The sequence below is a fragment of the Eulemur rufifrons genome, chromosome 24 (assembly GCF_041146395.1).
Source record: "Eulemur rufifrons isolate Redbay chromosome 24, OSU_ERuf_1, whole genome shotgun sequence".
In the NCBI taxonomy this organism is placed as follows: Eukaryota; Metazoa; Chordata; class Mammalia; order Primates; family Lemuridae; genus Eulemur; species Eulemur rufifrons.
In genome coordinates, this window is record NC_091006.1 from 2,503,531 (window position 1) to 2,517,311 (window position 13,781).

The following is a 13,781-nucleotide window of genomic DNA, read 5'->3' on the forward strand; positions in this document are numbered from 1 at the left end:
AGTCCTCTTCCAGCCTGGGAGAGACAGACACTAAGGCCAGGCTGTGGGGAGGGAGATGGATTTCATCTGCCTGTGCTCTGCCAGGCAGCCCTCCTCCCCACGCAGGTGTGGACGGAGCGAGGCGGCATGCTGACTTTTACCAAGAGCCTGCACGCTGGGCCCTTGGTTTGAGTTCTCCTCACCTTCAGGCAATCCTAGGGCTGTGGCTCCCTGTCCAAGCGGGCTTGGCAAAGGCCAGTGGTTTTCCCAAGGACACACACAGCAGAGCACAGTAACATCTAATGCTGTCATAAAGGTTACCTCAGAGTGAGAGACTACTACTGAGACTTTGTAGAGTAGGAGACGATGTTCAAGTTGAATCTTGCAGGATGGTATTTGCACACAGAGGGCAACTTGTGAGCAGAGCTCCTAAGACCTCAGTAAATATTTGCTCAGTGATCACAGCCCAAGGAGGGGAGAGATGTGCAAAGGCCCAGAGGAGAGAGGCTCTAAAACCCCGCAGGAAGCTCTTCTCCAAGTGTTGAGCAAAGGGAAAGATTGTTCATCACCTTTCCAGGAAGCGTTCAAGCTAGCCCTGCCTCCCAGCCACCCTGCAGCCAGGAGCTCTTGATGTGCAATATTATAGAGTGCCGGATGTGAAAGGCACCACATAAAATCAAATTCTCTTCTATTTTAAGTTGAGTGGTGCACCGGTTCAGCTTTAAAACCTAATTTCTTAAAAGTTTCAGAGGGAAAAAAAATGTTCCTTTGCAATTGGAATCGAGTCCACATAAATTAACAGGCCGGCTCTACGTATCCATCTTTCAGAACTTTCCTTGATTGTTCATTTTAATCAAGCGGCCCACATTCTTTGACTTTTCATCCTTCACTGCCCAGAATGATGCACTGCCGCTACCGATGACACACAAATGTTAATTTTGTTCAAGTTCAAACATCATCCACAAAGGGCATATTTTAAAGACTGCTTTGCAAACACCAGCTGAAAATGAGGATGAGCTGAATCAAACACCACCAAGAAATTCAGGGGAGGGAAAGCTGTGGTCTTCTGGAAACTCAAAAGTCTTTGTTTCTAGATCTTCAATCTCTCCGAGGCCAAGAGCAGAATTATTGATTTCTGGAGCTGGAAGGGAACCCAGACATCACCATAGCCCTGCCAAAGGTCACTCAGCCTGCTGGTGAGGGACAGGGTAACTCAAGTCTCCCTAGGTAAAAGAAGACTTCATAAAATGTGAAACCACACATTTCTAGTCTCTCTGTCATTTAGCAGGTTTCAGGAATAGCAGAGCACATCTCACAGACACACACACACTCTTAACTAGCCAACTTACTATAGGACCCTGGCCCACCCCTTCACCAACTACCCACTGCTTCTACGCCAGCTCCTCTAGCAAAGGACGTCACCCTTTCCCAGTGAGGGCATGAGAGTGACAGTTGTTCAGAGGGGCTTCAACAGGAATTGCACGCTTGAATAAGGAGAAAGCGGCCAAGTTCATATCTCTTTATAGCTGAAATTAACTGAAACTTGTCCTCTATTTGTTTGTTTTCCTCCCCACGAAGTGAATTTCCATCAGAAAAGGATGTCACCTGTATTAATCACTACTGCATCCTCAGAGCCTATGTCACAGGGCCTTGGTGCCTGGTAAGCACACAGATACTTTCCAGTGAATGAAGGAATGAAATAATTCTGGTCTAGTTTTCACCAGGATTCTCCAAAGCAGGACTGCAGTGTGTGCAGTCTCCGAACACAGAGGTTAGGGGTCTGAGGGTCCACAAGACTTTGAGAATCATCTTGCGGCGACATGGCCCCGGAGAGTAAATCCAGCCGAACGCTGCCGTCCCAGAGATCTCAGTGGACTCGCCTCTAGAACGCCAGCTTCATGTAAACAAGCCATCAGCGGTGACAATTACCAGTTTCTGTGGCCCATCAGTCTAAACTGTTCACAGTGGCAGCCCATCTTCTGAAAGAACAGACGAGACACTTCCGCGGCAATGTCAAGAAAAAAATGACTGCAGCTATTCCCTGAGCGATAACAGCTGATCTTGAAATGCAGGACATGTTTCATTTGGCTTATAATAATTGTGTTCTGTCTTTTAACCCTCAAAGTGTTAAGTATCGTCATATCCTCTAGGGATAAAAAGATCTGGGGTTAACAACTTTCTCTTTTAAAAATTCATAAAGGTGCAAACAAACAGCGTTACATCCAGTGGCTACACACTGGAAGAAGCCAAGGGAGAAAGAAGGAAAAAAGACAACAACAACAACATTACCCCCCACAGGATACTTGGCAATTAACTCCAGCTATGTCAGCAATTTTTTGAAAAATTTCCTAAACATGGAGAAGGCTCATCCTCACCATATGAAAAACAAAGCTACTGCAGTGACTCTCCCATGCATTACAATGTGTGTGTCTTACTTCTTAACCAAGCCGCTAATCACGCAAATTATTGCAACTAATTACATCTGAAGGTCTAATTAATTCTTTCAGTACCACATCATTTAGTACGCATTCACAACACAGCACCTGTTTTGAAAATCCTTGCAGTTAATTTGTTTATAAACAAACACTATTTGCATAAAATGTTTAATGAATGGTTTAACAGTTAGTACAATACTCCGGTTTTGTCTTAGTAGATTTGAGGTCATCAAAGGGCACGATAAATTAATTTTAAACTATACAAATTAATTTAAATGGAATGTGTGAATTTCTCATTAATAAAGAAAACATTGCCAACATGTTAATTAATATCTCTGTAACAGGCTAATTACTCCCTGCACAACAAGTACATCTTACAAACAAACCTTAAAGATTTGGGGAGCAAAGGGGCAGGGACCATTTTAAAACTGCAAAAAAAAAAAAAGTGCAATTCAGAAAAAAAAGACACAAAGCCCAGTTATACTGGAGGATTCCACCATTTAGGACAAGCAAACCAGGAAAAGAAGCTATCCTCTTATTTTATGGATACAATACATTTTAGTCATCAAGAATGGGATAGTTGAAAAACATTTCTATCACAGGTACAGTTCCTCTGCAAAGATGGTTAGAGGATGCCTGCCTTCTGGCAGAAACACACAATTAATGGAAATATTAGTTTGAAAGTAACAATCTCTGCTTTGAATTTAGGGCGTATTAGCTGTATTTGAGCGCCAACGGTAAATATGGGTTTCGTTAAACAAATCTGCATCTTAACAGCAGAGTCTGAGGCTCAGCCATCATAACTCTCCCTGTGGCAAACCACGGAAAGACACTTCACGTAGAAACTAAAGAGGGACAACACTATCGCTCAGCGTCGAGCACAGCCCTTACAAAAGCCATCCCTGAAATATGTTCACAGCCCTTAAGTTTGTTTCTGATTTGCAAGCATTTTCACATTTGATAAGCACCTGTTGTAAATTTACATCCACTCAGGAAGTATTCTTATGATGGGGAGCTGAGAATTGTAAAGTATATTTATATTCTTACCCTCGTGCGGTGTTGCCCCTTAATGCACAGGCTGATAAAATGACTAGCTACACGGGACCCAGAGGGGTGCTCCACCTGGCTCCCGCAGCATCCGCCCCTGAGGGGCCACTAGTTCCTTCCTCCTGGAAAGGGTTTTGCCTGCAGTGATCAACAAGCACTCAGCACTCGGTCTCTGTTTTAAGTACGTTAATTGGAAGAGGAAGAAAGAAAGAGAGAGAGAATTCAGGGTGTAGGGGTAGAACAACAGAGAGACAAAGAGAAACACAAATACAGACTTCACAACGCTTCCCTGGGACCTGCCAATACATTTCCAAGAAAACAATGGAAAAATAGTGGGAGTCCCAGGATAGTACCGGGGGAAAAACAGGAATCTGCCCAGCCTCTGACTGGACCCAGATTTCCAGGGTGGTGCTGCTGCCCACAGAGAATACTCTGACCATCCTGCCCCTTGGCACTGATACTTCTTTGAATGAAACTGCCCCAAGCAGCCCGCTGCCAAGCTGTCCTAGTGAGCCCAGTGGGGTGTGAAGACCTCCTTGCTTTGCTCTTTTGCCAGATAAATACCAGCCAGGATCCCTGTCCCCGGGGGACCTTCGACACACCTGGTCTCGCTGCCCCTTGGCTCCACCAAAGAGGCTGAGCATTTCCTATAAACCTCGAGCTCCGTGGATGATGCACTGGAATGATAGATTTCAGGAAAGCCAGGCGCTTCCCACTCTTTTAAAATTCTTTTTATTCTTTCCAAGTTTCCCACCAACAGCCCTGCAGTAAAAATTCAGTGCTTGAGAGACAAACATTTCATGAGTACAGACTGTGATTGAGGAGAAGCAAGCCATTCCATCTCTATCAGGACACAGATGTAAGCTGCTTTGCCCCCAAAATGCAAAACAAACAAACAAACAAAAAAAGAGTAATAACTGTTGGCACAACAGTCAGGACTACAAGCCATTCCCATGTTGACTTCTTTTTGAGAAAGATACTTAGGAAACCACGTGAGAGATGACTCTAGGTTTCAGCCCCAGAGCCAGCTAGGAGAATGGAGGAGGAACAGGGTGCAAAATGTAGACTCTCTGGCAGGCACAAGAGGGGCTGGCAGGGGGCAGGGGGAGAGCTGGCAGAGAAAATGCTTCCGTCAAAGCACAAGCAGGAATGGGCACCCCACTCTGAAATTTAAAAGTCAGAAAGCTTTGCAGCATAGATGGGACCCAGGGAACGCCCCCCACAGCCAGTTGCCAAGGCAGCTGCAGGGCACATGTAGGTCGTGTTTAAGCCCAACTGGGTCCCTAACTTCTCTCCAAAGTCGGCCAAGGTGCCCCACCTACAGCAACCATGTTACACACTCCTGCCTCCCCTCTCGCACGAAATCGTTCCCGGATCTGAAGCCTGGCTTTTTCTCTCCCCATTAAAAAATCACCAGCATTTCACAAATAAAGGCGATCACCATGTGAAAAATTATCTTTTAAAATGGAGTTTAATTTGCATATAAGGAACGAGAGATTTATGACGGGCAACATCGTCCAGTACTGCATCTGCCTAGTATCAGTCGTAATTTAGATTGTTTGTGACTGATCTTAAATTCTAAAGCTTGGAGAAGATGAAGTACTCTGTTGCTGTATTATTGTCAGGAGTCTAAGACTTACCAGAGATTTATTAGTAATCTTATCACAAACATGTCTCAAGTTTTTGCTTTTAATATGTGCCAAGCTCCTCTGAGGAATTTTCCTCACTGCAATTATATTCCTCAATGCATGCATTCTGAAGCTGAGTTGATTTCCTTCCCAAAATAAAGCGACCTATCATTACACCACAGCAGCTCTTGTACATTTTTCCTCTGCTACTTAATAATCAATGTATTCATCATTAAAATCTGAGCCCTGAAGCAATGGTTTTTAGCATATTCTAATGACTAGCGACTTGCAAATTACAATGACCTTTCATGTACAGTCTGTAAGCACCTTGTTCTAATGTGTACTGTATTTATAGTTTGCCAATACAAACTAGCCAAAGATTGGATAATTACTGTAATCTATTAGCTCGATTGCTTTCCCTGCTCATTTATAGCATGTGCCACGCAGGCCATTTTAAAAAACTGGCCTATCTTTCATCTCCCGCAAGCTCAGAAAGTAAGGGACACTTCATCTTCACCATGTACACACTCACTAATGTCTGAAGAGCAGCCCATCTCAGCTCAAGGAGGTTTCAAAAATAAAGAATCTTCCTTTCCTATTAGTGTCATAATGCTATTTGTGACTGACAAAAAACACCGCTCAGAGAGTGTAAACTTTCGTTGAGGAATGTCAAGGCCAGTCCCATTTTCTGCCCATTACTCTGACCTCCAAATAGCATTTAATAAGATCTGCTTGTTTCTTCGCTTTGAAAGAAAAAGATAAAGGCACTTCTCTTAAACAAGAAACAATTTTTTTGCTATAAGTAAATGTTTCAAGTGAAGCATTAAACTTTTTCTTTTCTGTTGCTTTCTTTTCTTTCCTTTTTTTTTTTTTTTTTTTTTTTTTTTTAGAGCACACTGCTGTGAGTCAGAAACCGGTAAGAGCCATGTGTGGAAGTATTAGCTAGGGCGCCTCCTGACCCTCGGTGACGGTCTATTTCAGGCAGTTATGGATAGATAACATTACAGACACTGGTAATTAAAACAACACTAATTTTGTCTCCGTGGCCACGCTTTGTTGTTAGAAACCATCTATCATGGCCTTCACGCATCACACAATGAGAAGACATTTGTCTACGTACATTGTGCTTGGTCAACGGTTTTACGGATCTCCCCGTGTACCTGGACGCCGAGGCACTTTTAAAGACATAGTGCTTTCATTTCTACCCTATTGCTCTGATTAATAAAACATTTTGCATGCTTAGTCAAAACACACTGCAATCTTTTTGCCACATATATTCATGGGGGGAAAAAAAACAATGCTAATTTCTTTCCTTTTAGAAAGAAAATAACAACAACAGTAACAACAAAAGAAATTCTCTTTTGGATTGGAAGAGAAAGAAAAAAAATCAAATATGGAAATATTTGCCTTCTCTGTAAAACAGAGAGCAGCCTAATGAAAAGCATAATATTAAAACACACACACAATACAAAGCATCTGCTCCAAGACCATAATGCATTTTTGACTACACATATTGTTGATTCTTTTCCATGCATCCATGTGTTTGATTTATGGACATTCAATTTCTCTTCACCTTTATTACAAGATCTACAGTTACATTAAGAGTGATAGCAAGTCAAATGTTTTCATATTTGGGCAATACAAAAAAAAAGAAAAGAAAAGAAAATATCTAGTCCATAAGGCCTTATAGGAAGTTAAGAGTAGCCAAAATGCAAGCTTAGTTCTGTTGTAATAAACTAAAAGGAAACTGTAACAGTGTATTTCAAGGGATCTTTAACAAGTGACACAAACAAGAGAAGAAACAGACAGGACCATTTAACTTCAAACTCCAGCAAAGAGAGCCGAACTGCAGGCTTCCTACAGCAAGCTCGGCCGGCTGCTACGGGGCAGTCTTCATTTCTCAGCGGAAAAGCCACCCCCACGAGACTCCCTAGGTACCCCCCCAACCGCATTTTTTATCAAGTGTCTGAAAGGTGGGAGCTGTTAGAATTCTCTTCTCTATTCACAGACGATCACAGCCCTCCTTCCCCCTGTAGCTGCAGACGCACATGTAGTTTCAAATATTAGCTGGAACTCCGGCCCTCACCAGCCCCTAATTGCTCTCTCAGGGAAGGTATCGTAAATGTAGGTATGGCTGACACAGATGTAGCTTCAACTTTATGCAGGCAGGAATGCTACATCAAAGCTATTTGCAAAGTGACATAACTAGTTATTAAAAAGTACATTTTTATTATATTCCTTAGAATTTGCATTCTTCTAGAAACCAAGTGTATTTTTGAATGTAGCCACAGAAATGTTGGGGTAATTGACCATGAATGATGTCTGCAAGGAAAAGGCATCTAAATATTTTTCAAGTCGGTTTAATAAATTCAAGTGCTTCTGTCACTACAAGTAACCCGATCATTTAAATAAGTTAATATCAGCACGTCTCTTTTGCCAGCTGCTGGGAGCAGTCCGGCCGCTGTCGTTGAGCAAAAAGGCCAAGACAATGTGAGTTTATCTGGTCCTACCGCGTTTCCACTCCTGATCTGACTCAAACAAATGGGAAGGAAAAACTTACTGACTTTTGGCAAACTACAAAGGTTAACTCAATTCATCATGGAGGCACTGATGCTAAGTGCTTTCTGTCTGTCCATATATTTTAAAGATTTAGAAGGCACCTGGTCGTGTTCTTTGGAGAGAGAAGACAGGAGTGTTCGTCTCTGGCATATGCATAGTCTCTCTTGCAGTTTCCCCTTTACATTGCTGGTACTGTGGAAATCCTCCTTAGACTACAGAATTTTGGAAACAAGGTTATTTTTCGATGCTATCAAAAGCCAAAGCTTTTCCTTCTTACGGACTTTCACGAGTCCTTTAAGGTAAGCAGCAGGGTTTGAAGTTGCCGTTAACCCTTTGAGGAGAAGTAGCTCAATAGCTGCAATGGTAGGAATATAATTCTCATCTCTCATATTGTAATAAAAGGTGCCTGTCCCAATACCCCAGAAAGAATTTCCAGATACTGTTGGAAACAAGTAAACCCAGAGGAAACACAAGGTGAGATGAACCAGGTGACCTGGTTCTTACATCTTAAAACAACAGCTCCGAAGTCGAGAGCCCACACTGCAATCCGCTGACGGGAGAAGGGGCAAGGAAGTTCAGGATCTGACCACGGCCAAGGCGGCTGGAGGCTGGAGCATCTCCCAGCATCGGGTCCCACTGCACGGAACAACAGACCTTTTCACTTTCTATAACTCATTTGCATGAATTTACTTTTTTGCCTTAAGAGGTTGTTGTAATGTGTGTTAAAACACACAGTGCAATTTTATCTCCATAATATCACAAAAGAAATATTATGTTAGTATAAAGTTAAAAAAAAGAAAAGGATGCTGTGAGATGTGCAGCCGGCTGGCAGCAGAGCGTTGCTCAAAAGCACCACCCACAGGCGGGAGCGGTGTAGTGGCGCCCGGGGAGGGATGGTTTTTGTTAATTTCAGCAATCCGAACGTTAAAAAATGACAGCGCCACGCAAGTTGACGGAGCCTTTTGATTGAATTGACTGATTGCCTCGGCTGCACCTGCGGAAAATTGATGACAATGCTGTCTAAACCATTCATTAGGATTTGGAACTTCACGCAGATGAAAGCTGGATTCATAAATTTGCTAGACATGTGTTGTAGATAATATGACAAAGCACTGTTTTCAAATGAACATTTCTTTGACCTAATTTTATCGAAATCATGCAAAGGAATGAAAGAACATTTGTGCCCAAACTCTTTGGAAACAGCTGCAACTGAGGGGTCTCTCTCTCTCTCTCTCCCTCCCCTCCTTTTTGTCTTTCAGATAAATTTAAGTGAAATATATTATTTGGAATATATCTGCTGGTTTGGTTTAAAATATTTATTAGAATGACAAAGCATTTATTTTTACTTATTACGAACAATGTTACTCTCTGCCAGATGAAGGGAAATTATTTTTAGGTTTTTCAAGCCCCAGATTTTCTAAATTGAACACAAGTGGAAAATAGATTTTAAAAATAATCTCAATAATGTCATCTCCACAGACATCTTGGGAAGAACCATCTCAGTACCAACTGGACTTGCTTTCTATGAGAATTGGACAGCCTGCAGGCTTTAAAGGAAAATGAAATCCCTTTAAAATATTGACTCTTTCTGGTTAAAAACAGTGAGACCAGGAAAAAAGGACATCTGTACACATCTTATGTAAGAGTCCTGAATTGCTTTTGATTTTAATGTATCAAAACACTATCAATATTAAATGAAGCTTTTTCTGCATGTCCGAAAATAAAAAATAAAAAAATGAGGAAGGTGTTTGAGAAGGGGAGAGAGAGCATGGTTTTCATACCTGCCTGTGCTTAGCTGCACAGGGGAAGAAAAGGCCGTGGCTGACTCCATCTCACTGGAGGTTTGAATTGTGAGGAAAGAGTTACATTTTTAGAAAAGAATACCTGGTACTGAAGAATTTGAAATTCTTGCTATAGAAATAGATCTTACTTCTACAACAAGGACCCTCTGCCTAGGACTTGGACTTCCCCCCAAAAAAACAAAATGAATATTTATTAACGTAAGAAGAACCTGGCGCAGGTCGGTCCATGCATCCCAATCTGCCAAAATGCTTCCAAATCTCTTCCCTGGCATTTAAAGGAAATCTATTTTTATACATTCTCATGAATTTGGGTCTTACTACCAGTAAGGTAATTTCTGATTAGGCATCTTGAGTTTTTCTCTTTTTATCCTAAAGGATCCTTGCAAATACCTGAGGTGCTTGTATTAACCCCACACCTGGATGGAGAGAAACTGCAGGTGTGAGCGGCGAGGCTAATAGGTCTGAGTTTTGCCAAGCATTTTCTTACTGTTCTAGCAGTTGCTTTGAACTGGAAAACAAGAGCCAGACGATCCAAACAAGGCTCCTTAAGGATGCTGTGCCCGAGTTACTGCAGATACAAAATTACCAAGCAGATATGTGAAAACCCTGAAATGCAGAACAATCCAGGTCGCCTTCTAATTGCTATGTGTCATTTTCTAATGGGGAAAATGTGTAAAACAAATAACTGGGTATTGGGAGCTCTGAGCAGTAAAAGTAGAACACTCTTGCATTTCAGTAAATCACGTAATTCCACAGCCAGATTTGGAAAGCCTGAAGCTCTAACCACCTCTACACTATTTGAATCCAGCGTTTGCTTCAAATTCAGGGCAGTATGTTTAAAACAAGTCGCTAGTTTGTCTTGGTTGGCCTTTACGATGAGAATCTCAGGCCTGGGATTTATTTATTGACCTCACCAGCCCACCGACAAAGTGAAATACACGGACACTGGCTGTGTTGCCCAGTCCTGGGTACTTGGGGGAGAGGGGACAGTGACACTCCGCCTTGCCCTTGAAGATGCTGCAGTCGGGTCAGCGTATGTCAGGGCTGGGGGAGGGCACAGACATAAATTGCTGGAAGCAGAAGGCAAGAAAATCCAGATGCCCAGAGTGACACCGACTCCAGGTTAGCTCTTAGTTCTTGCAGATGGGGGGGGCTTGGGTCCAACTAGGCAGCACAAGCTTTGGGGCAGGAGGTAGCAGAGGGTGTGCACGGCAGGGACGTTTGTACATGTGAGCCTCCAATGATGTGCAGGACTAGCCTGTGTCTGCTTCTTCCTCCCTTAGTTACCACCCTTCTGCTGGTAGGATTCAGCCAGGCAGAGACAAGGAGAGTGGTCCAAGCAGCACCTAGCCTGCGGTGCTCACCTGTCCCCTGCCCGGCCTGGGTAGTCACGGGAGTATTAACCACTGGAGAAGAATCCTCCACCTTCTATGCTGACACCTTTACAGGAAACCTTTAGTCCCCAAAAAGGGAAACAGGATTCCCTTCCTTCAAGAGCTTCAGCTAAGAATCATTTCATTCATACTAGGCAAAAAGTAATTTCTTTTTTCTAATTCCTAGTTTTCAGAAACCCTGCCTTGTAGACATATTTGGGAAATCTATACTCCTTCCGTCTAAAACTCCTGGGCCAAAGGGGCTTTTTCTTCCCTTGTCCTATGTATCCTCTCAAAAACCCACGCCAAAGCCTCTTCTTTTGTGGCCTGAATGGGGACCCATGTGAGCCTGTTATGAGACAGCCTCTGTCCTCACTGGGGTCTCAAATGTTAGATTAGTCTTTATTACTCCTTATACACCATGAACAGAAACCAGGGCTTTTGAATACGGACTCCCAGTGCAACCAAACCTAGCTTGGGTCAGCTGTGCCTGTCAGGCGACTATCATCTCAGCAGACACTTGCCAGCTGTAGACTTGAAGTCCAGCCACAGAGGACGTTCACCCCCTTTGCCAGGGAGCAAGGTTCTAGCTCCAACCACATCTGCAGTGAAGTTCAAGTACAGGTGCTTCATGGAGAATGCAAGAAAAGCAGGACCTATGTCCAGTTTCTGGATGGAAAGTTCTCATTGATAATGAAGGCATCGTGGTGCCTGCTCTCCGCCAGCAGACAGGTATGTGACAGGACCTCCAGCTCAGGTCAGTGTGAGGTCTCAGAGGCCCTTAAAAAACTGTGTTCCAAAAAATAAATAAATAAGACTGTGCACCAGGGTCAGATCTGGCAGTTGTGTTAGGCAGACAAGGCAGGTAGCAGGGAGAGGAAAGAGGAGTGAAGCAATTCAACAGGCAGAGTAGCCTGAAAATCTGACCCAGCCTTTCCCAGGCTTAGATATGAAAGTGGCTGAGAAGCAGCAGAGTCAGGGTGAGGACCCAGGTCCACAGGCCCTCTTGGTGCACCTCGTCCAGCCCAGGCTACTCCTAAACCACCTCCCAAACATGCCGTCCCACAACGGCCATGCTATGTCAGCCACTCCCCATCCCAGACCCCAGTGCATGAAGGAGACAGAACCAAGTTGCCATGAATCCATCCATCCAGGCATTTAGTCAGCACAGTTACTGGGTGTACACTGGAGATACGAAGATGAAAATGACACAATCCCTGGCCTCAAGGATCTCCTGGCCAACAGGAGAGACAATAAACAGGATCTCTGAGCTCCACCCCAGCAGTGGGGATGGCCTCACACAGAACCATCCACACTCTTGCAGCTCCTTCCTTTGTGCCAGACAAGAACAGAGTCAATGGAGACACCCATCAGAGACTTCTTGGCCTAGAGTTCCATCCTGCTGTGCCTAGCAAGAACACACACATAGACACACACACACACATGACTGTAAATACACATATTTTGCCACTACTGGGAGAAAAAGAAAAGAAAAACAAATCATTGGGAATAACAGCACAGTGAGGCCCCAGACTTCAGCAAGTCCCAACTTCAGAGGCTACAGCACCTTTAAATGCTGTATAGGCATGCTCTCCTAGCAGAGGCAGATGCATGGATCTAACTTTCCACCCCAGCTGTTGCACAGATTGCAAGGAAATTGCCCAGTAAACCCAGTGCACATCAGCCTCTGAGGACAGGGTTTTCTGAGCCTGGTGGTCCTTCTAGAAGGCTGGGAGGATGATGTTCTCAGGAGCATGACTGCATCTCTGCTGAAAGAACATTGCCCCGGTGGGTATTATGAAAGATTCCACCTCTGAGTGATGTGGGTGACACTCTGTAGCCCAGCTGTCACCTATAACAAACCCCAGCTGGCCATACAAGGACAGGAGGTAAGGCTGCCCAAGGCAGTGGTCAAACCATCGCAGTACGCAGGGAGCGTGGTCCCCAAGCGGACACCAGGTTGTATAAACACCTGCAGTGGCGAGTCAGCTGTCTACCAGGGCTGGACAGGTAACCCAGGGGTGGGGGTACTGCCCGCACCTGACACAGGAGGCCTGGGGAGAGACTGCACCATCTGAACAAACCAACTGTTCTACACAGATGCGAGGGCCCAGTGTCCTAGCACTTCCAAACATTCAAATGAAGCCAGAAGTCCAGATAATCATGCGAAGTCTCCAATTATTAAATGTTGGTAACAAATTCATATTTCTTTTCAATAATCTGAGAACCAAGCAAAACATCTGTGGGTAGCTTGGGCCCCCCAGACACCCATGTTGTGATTCTGGTATAAGCCCCTTCTCCAAGGATCCTGGACGCGCGTACAGACCTCTCAGTTCTTCTCCTTGCGCAAGCCAGGTGTCACGCCGTTAAACAGGACTGGCACGCGGAGGGAAAGGTCAGCCTGGCCTGGAGCAGGGCAGGGAGGGGAGATATTCTGAGTGATGCTCTCCCATCAGCTGTGGGACTTGCCTGCGGGACTAGGTCATCTGGCCAGAGTGCAAAGGCGTTCCAAGGAGGAGTGACCCTCTGAGCGTGTGACATCGGAGGCCCTGTCTCTGGGCAGCATCCCCAGGCATCGCTGCAGGGCTGCCAGCAATGCTGGAAGGATCTGCCCTGGCTGGGCAGGACGTTCCACGGTCTCTCAGGGCAGAAGGGTTTGCAGGAGATTCTCTTCAACACGACCGATTTCTGCTCACTGTGTCTCTGTGCAGCAGGGAAGAGTCACCCCTGGTCATTAGGAAATCACCTTTTCACAGCTGCAGAGAGTGGATAAACTGGGTGATTTCAATTTTGTTTTCTGTTAACATTTGCTTTCATTAGATTGATCTTTTTATATATTGTACATATTTATTTACATTTATAGATACTGAATACATATAAATAGATTAGGTATATGTATTTTTATCTTCCATATATTTTTAATCTATTTCCTTGCTCACATCTACAGATTGAGCCCAA